Here is a 7,368-nt window from a genome sequence, read left to right as displayed (position 1 = left end):
GCCCCATCTACACTGCACATGGGCCCTCATTCCGAGTCGTTCGCTCGGTATATTTCATCGCATCGCAGTGAAATTCCGCTTAGTACGCATGCGCATTATTCGCACTGCGACTGCGCCAAGTAATTTAACAATGAAGATAGTATTTTTACTCACGGCTTTTTCTTCGCTCCGGCGATCGTAATGTGATTGACAGGAAATGGGTGTTACTGGGCGGAAACACGGCGTTTCATGGGCGTGTGGTTAAAAACGCTACCGTTTCCGGAAAAAACGCAGGAGTGGCCGGAGAAACGGAGGAGTGTCTGGGCGAACGCTGGGTGTGTTTATGACGTCAAACCAGGAACGACAAGCACTGAACTGATCGCAGATGCCGAGTAAGTCTGAAGCTACTCTGAAACTGCTAAGTAGTTTGTAATCGCAATATTGCGAATACATCGGTCGCAATTTTAAGAAGCTAAGATTCACTCCCAGTAGGCGGCGGCTTAGCGTGTGTAACTCTGCTAAAATCGCCTTGCGAGCGATCAACTCGGAATGAGGGCCATGGTTTTGCCCATTAGAGAAAAATGCTGCTGTTGCGATCAGGTCTGAATTAGGCCCTTAGATTTCAGCGGGTAGTGCCCAAACTCAAAACTCCAAAAAAAAAAAGACCTGCATTTGTGGGCTACATGCCAAAGCAGACAGTATTTACCATGCATGCAATCACATGTACAGTATTTGCACCCTTGGCATTGCAACATGGTTTGTCCAGGTGCAAAGTTATAGTAGTTGCAGTTTTTTATTTACTCCTAACTCACAATTAGGCCTTGGAACACATTTAGCAATGTTACAAAAAGTGGGTGCACGTTCTCGCTGCCACTCACAGCTCTATGGGGTCTATTTACTTTGCCTTGGATGGAGATAAAGTGGACAGAGATAAAGTACCAGCCAATCAGCTCCTAACTGCCATGTTACAGGCTGTGTTTGAAAAATGACAGGAGCTGACTGGCTGGTACTTTATCTCCGTCCTCTTTGTCTCCATTCAAGGCTTAGTAAATAGACCCCTATTTCCCTTACAGCTGCTGGTATTCTATTTCGGTATACGGTTGCTAGATTTACAGTTAAGTGAATGACAGTCAATCGGTCAACCCCAAATGGTCGACATGCGCGTGGTGGGACAGGTAAAAGGCAGACAGCGCTGGTCAACAGGTTTAAAAGGCTGACATGATAATGGTCAACACAAGTTTGTTTGTTTTTTTATTTAACTTTTTGATAATTTACCATCCTAGTAGACAATGATTGGGAATAGTAACCTGTGCAGAGCGAGGCACCTTGCCCAAAGCATAGCGAGAGAACTGGGACCGCGAGGGTACACATTTACACTAATTATGGCTCAGATATGAGGAAACATACTGTATAAACTGACACACAAAAAACTTGGGTAAACCATTTTTGTATCGACCATTTTCATGTCAACATTTTAACCCTATCTAACTTTAGTGCCTGTCAACCTTTTCTACTGTCTACCTTTTTAATGTTGAGCTTTTGACCCTGTCAACCATCATTTTACTGTAGATCTATTGAACCACGCCCGTCGTTTCTGCTCCCCCAGCCACCAGTGTGTGAAGAGGATCAGTGCAGATACCAAAGAGTAGGCGGCAGAGAGTGGGAGGAAAGAGGCGAAGAGCAGGAGGGAAGGGGTGGAGAAGAAGCTGTAGCAGTGCCTTTTGGGATATGTTTTAGATGCCACAGCCTGCCCACCAGGACATTACCGCTCTACAAAGCTAATAGACTCCAGTATCACCTGAAGAGTTTGAAGATACCCAATGAGTGGTAAGACTCAGACACTGCTCGTTGTTAAGTACACAGCCCATACACTTTGCATGGGCGAGAGAAAGCAGCTGAGTGCTGCTCTCTCCAACTATTCACACTGCGGTTTCTGCTTTCATAAATACCAGAAGAGCAATACAAATAAAAGGCTTATCACTTGTTGTTAAATGGTACCCTTGGTTTGCTGTTTCCCTTTTTTATTCTAAAGTGTCAACATATTATGCAATATTGCCCACTGAGTGGTAACATTATGCAAATAACATAAGAGCACACAACATAGAAGGTAATGTTGGTGCTGTCCAAATACGTTTACAATTATGAGTTGTAGCAGAATAGCTGTTGTAGGTGGTGATGGGGAGGGGATAGTGTGTGTTGCTGCTGTAAGTTAGAAACATCAGCCAACCATATTAAAGAAAGAAATCCTACCTGTCATTGTAATGCAGCATACCAAGATCAAACTCAGGATTTCTAGAGGGGGGTTTCCAAATGCAATCCACAATCCCCCACTCTGTGGAACACTGGAGCAAGTGTGGGAGTCTGGGAGAGCGGTAAAAGAACCTAGTAGCGACCCTGGACCTTAATGTATACATTGGTCATTTTATGCACTGGATACTGTATGGAATACAGTATTAATATTTAACTCTATAGATGGTCTATAGTATAGGCTTTATCAAGCAATTAAATAATATAAATGAGTGGTCAGGAAAAGGTTAAACATACCATAATAAATACACAAACAAACAAACTGTAATAGAGCTAGTACTGCACTTTCTAAGCACAAGTTCTCCCTCCTCATAATAAGGCTCCTGTTCATAATTTAAGCCACTTGCCTAGAGGAGGGGGGTTTCCAGGCAACCAGAGCCCCCCCCCCCCCCTTCACATTTGCCTATGCATACAGTGGTTTGCTACAGCTGGAAAGAGTAGAGAAAGGGAAAGGTGTAGATTTTGGGGTCTATTCATGAAGTTCTGTTGTTGTGAGTTATTACTTTCACTAAATATCACATCAGTTTGATGTGATATATAGCTTGTTTAAGTGGCAATTCATGTATACTTACAGTACTTGTTCTACAATGTGATCTGGTATCCAGGGATCTGGCGATCCTGTATTGAGCTGCAGTTCTCTCTGACAAGTGTGGAGTTGGAAGGAAGGTCCTTTCTGCACAAGCTCAAGGAGGCTTCAGTGGCTGCTGGGATATAAAGTTGCGGAACAAGAATGGATGACAGGCGGAAGACAACTTCTCTGCCCTCTTCGTATAGAAGCACAGATTTACGCCATACTGAAATGGCAAATCTGTACACAGCATTGGAATGGAAAGCAGAGCTTTCCATTCTTTTATGAATTGCACTCACCATACAAAAGTACAGTGAAGCGATGCATACACAGATTCAGGCACCGATGGAGAAGTAATGAAATTCTCCACAGTAACCCACTCTATGAAACGAACAAAGCAGAGAACAGCACTATTTTCAGCATGCCAGGGCTTTTCACTGTTCCATAAATAGACCCCATAGAATGAGAGCTAGTCTTTGCAGAAATCTCAAGGCAGTCAGCTGCTGGCGACCATTCACCAATTATGCAAACTGAACCTTCTTTTGTTGGCTCTAGAAAAACTTTTCATCTTTGAGTTGTTGATCTCTCGTGTGGCTTCCAGTAGAGGTGCACAGTTCCATTTATAAATTCACAGGAGTATAAAGATTTTGAAGGTAGGATTGAAATGAACATGAAAAAAAAATGAAAAGGTTTTGGTAGAACGAAAACATGAGAAATTCCAAAGAGATAGGAATAGCGGGAGGGAGGAGAATAGAAAAAACTTGAGTACCGAAGACACCAATCCTATCCAATATAAAATACAAACGTATAAGCCCAAACAGGGGCTGTCTACACAAAGGAAGGAGAATCGAAGATACACCATACAGAATAGAATTAATACTCCTATATAGAGAGATCGGGTTATTAAGAGTCCTAACAAAAGATATAATCATTATAAATAACAGAGGAAATATAATCAGGGACAGGAATACAATTATAGAAGGAGAAATTTAGAAAATTTTAATAGACCAAGATGGAGGGAGAGACAGCAGAAGAAAACACACAAGTTTGAGAAGGAAAATGTAACATGGGGCCCAAATGAAGCTAATAGATTCAATCCATTGAGAGAGAAGGAAAATGGGTTGAACTCATCTTTTTAAGAGAGAAGAGGAAGGAGGGAACCTTTCAGATAGACCCCTATAACAATAACAAAAAAAGAAGGGGAAAAGGTGTGGGGGGGAAAGGAAATAAGAAAAAGACGAATAAAAAAAGGAAAAAGTCAGCAAAAACCCAGGCGTGTAAGTAAGGATAGGAATAAGTCAGGGAGGATAGCCCCAGATCAAAGAGAAGAGGAAAGCCATGAATATGGTAAAGTGAAAATCTTTAATCTGAGTATACATCTCCTTACAAAACACGAAACTAGTGTTTTAGAAAAAGGGTTAAAATAAGCGCCCTCTAACATGATTAATCGGTTCTCCCTGTTTTTAGACTTACAAAAGTATATCAGAAAATTAACTACATTTATTTTCTAAGTAAGGAAACAAATATACCAGTGCCCAATGAGGAGGTAGTACACACACCCTTCAGACCTAAATCTGTCTTTTTCCCTACCTTCATCAAAGGGAATTTTATAGACACTTTGTATACATTAGTCCATGTTTTAAAAAAGGTTGAAAAAAAAGACAAAAAGGTGCAATTTAACAAATAAGAAAAGGAATGCTATAAAGGAACTACAGGAAAATGTGGAGATCACCATCAAACCTGTTGACATACTATGAGGCAGAGATCTTGCATCAATTAGGAGATCAGACCACATATTGGAAATTACGGTCAGATCCGACGGCAGATATTTTACTAAAATTACTAAATCTGATAGCGAAATATGAGGCATGTGGTGTATTAAACGAAAACAAACGAACGTTCTTGGTTAATCAGGAACCTGTCATCCCGGTACTATATGTCCTCCCCAAGATCCACAAAAGTTTGGTGGATCCACCGGGGAGGCCTATAGTATCGGGAATTGATTCAGTGATAGCTAATTTGTCACAATTCATCGACCATCACCTCCAGCCTTTGCTATTGCATAATAAATCACATCTGAAGGAAACAACGGATGTTTTAAGATTAATAAATGACATTGAAGGGGATGATGATCTAATTATGGTGACAGTCGATGTTCGGTCGCTTTACACTATTATAGATCATCGAGACGGAACTGAAGCTGTAAATAGAACCTTGAGAACTAGTGGATTGGGGGAAGAACTTCAAGGATTTATTGTTGAAGCAGTCATGTTCATTTTACAAAATAATTTTTTTGCATTTAAAGACTATTTCTATATACAAAAGATTGGGACCACGATGGGCACCAGGTTCACCATGAGCTACGCCAATGTGTTCATGGGAAGATGGGAGGATGAGCACATTTGGAGTGATCATCAGTTTGGGGCATGCCTGGTGTCCTGGTCCCGATACATAGATGACATCTTGTTCTTCTGGCATAAGGATGAAGAATCCCTCAACAATTTCTGTTTATATCTGAATGATAATAAATTGAATATTGAGTTTACTTTTACTAGCAGCTGGGAAGCTATCAATTTCCTGGACATCACAATATATGTAGAGGATAACTGACTGCAGACTACAACCTATACTAAGAACACTGATTCTCCAAGTTATATTAATTCCATCAGTTGTCACCACCCTAACTGGCTCCAATCGATCCCAGCAGGTCAAATGAAGAGAGTAAAAAGAAATTGCTCTAAAAATGAAATAAACGAAATTCAGGCAAGAGAGATGCAGACAAACTTTGCAATGTGTGGATATGATAATGTGATAAAAAAAAGGCAGTAATAAAAAATAAGGACTCCAAAAGAAATGAGGGGAGACAAAAAGATTTTGGATGGGCATTTGTAACCACATTTAATGACCAATAAAATTCCATTGAAAAAGTCATGACCCGACACTGGGATGTACTAAAGAAAGATCAAATAATAGGATCGGAATTGCCCATTAAACCTGTTTGTATATATAGGAAGGCACCAAACTCAGCCAGTCACCTAGTTAAGAGTGCCTGACAACCTGTAAAAAATCCCTCAGAAATGAAATGTCAGGACTTCTATTGATGCATGTCTTGTGTTGCATGTAGAGGTGAAAATGAGGGACCAGAACAAAACTAATGAAATAACGATAAATGGTAAAACCCTTGTTATAAGAGACTTTATCACATGTGTGACAAAAAATGTGGTATATGCGATAAAGTGTGAATGTAATTTGGTCTACATAGGACGCACCTTAAGAGCATTAAAAGTAAGGCTGGGTGAGAATCTTAGGAGCATCACAAAGGGTTTAGAAACCCATGCACTTTCTGATCATTTTACGAAGGTTCATGGTTGCTCCACCACGGCCATTAAATGGTTTCTAGGCTTATAATGGATACGAGGCCATTGGCGTAGGTGAGATTTATCTACCTAATTAGCAAAAGATGAAATGAGAACTGTATACAATATGGGGACCCTCCAACTCAGGGGGGCTAAACATAAACTTTGAGGTCAAATGGTTTTTATAGTTCTAATATGATGTTTAATTGTTTTTAATGTATATATATATATATATATATATATATATTGTCTCTATTTTAGACCAAGGACCCTATATTTACCCAAAATGAAAACTTGTATTACGCGATCGTCACGTGATCGGATCGAAATGAGAAAGATGTTGCTGAAGTAACTAGGGGAGTGTATATGATGCAAAGTGCCCAGAACACGTGACGAGGATATTACATAGTGTTGATATCATGTAACTGGACAAATGATAGTCATGTGGATGCTAAAGGATACAAGACTATTGAAGTTGCTATGGTGATATTGATGTGGGCGGACCTGGCACACAAGCGTCATGGACAATTAGGAAAATCTGTGTATAGAGACCAGCTGTGCCGGGACTAATAGGAAAGGAGGGAGGGGTATTTAAACCAGTTTATGAGACTGTGAAGGCATTCACAAATGGAACTTACCTTAAGAAAGACCCAGGCAGGGTCGGAACTTGTCGTGGATGCCCCATTGGACGATCCTGGAAGGAGAAGGACGCGGTGACAGCATTGCCGATCCAGAGAGGTGGACTGGAACCAGAGGAAATCCCTTGCTGCAGCCGGGAGGACTGCTTTAAGAACTGTCCGTTGTCAGTTCTTGCCTGAATCTGATAATTAGCCATTGTCCATTCCTTACCAGGGTTATACCCAATTGTGAATGCCCTGATTTTGTGCCGTTCATCTACAGTATCTTGGCACTGGATGTTTTATGTGGATTTGTCCTATGTTATTAAATAAGTGGTTTTTAAAAAAGGTTTTACACTCTATTCTGTCCATTAATTTCCCTTTCCAGTATAAACCTGAATTAAATACCCGGGGAGAGAAAGAGACTACTGGAGAACATCGATTAAACTGCTTCCCACCAATGCAACTCTCTTCTAAGTTTCAAAGGGGCTCTCAAACCTACTTTATTAAAGACTTTCAGCTTTCATCCTAATCCATTACT

This window comes from Pseudophryne corroboree, chromosome 2 (genome assembly GCF_028390025.1).
Source record: "Pseudophryne corroboree isolate aPseCor3 chromosome 2, aPseCor3.hap2, whole genome shotgun sequence".
Classification (NCBI taxonomy): domain Eukaryota; kingdom Metazoa; phylum Chordata; class Amphibia; order Anura; family Myobatrachidae; genus Pseudophryne; species Pseudophryne corroboree.
The sequence above is the reverse complement of the archived record's forward strand: the minus strand, read 5'-3'. Positions refer to the sequence as shown.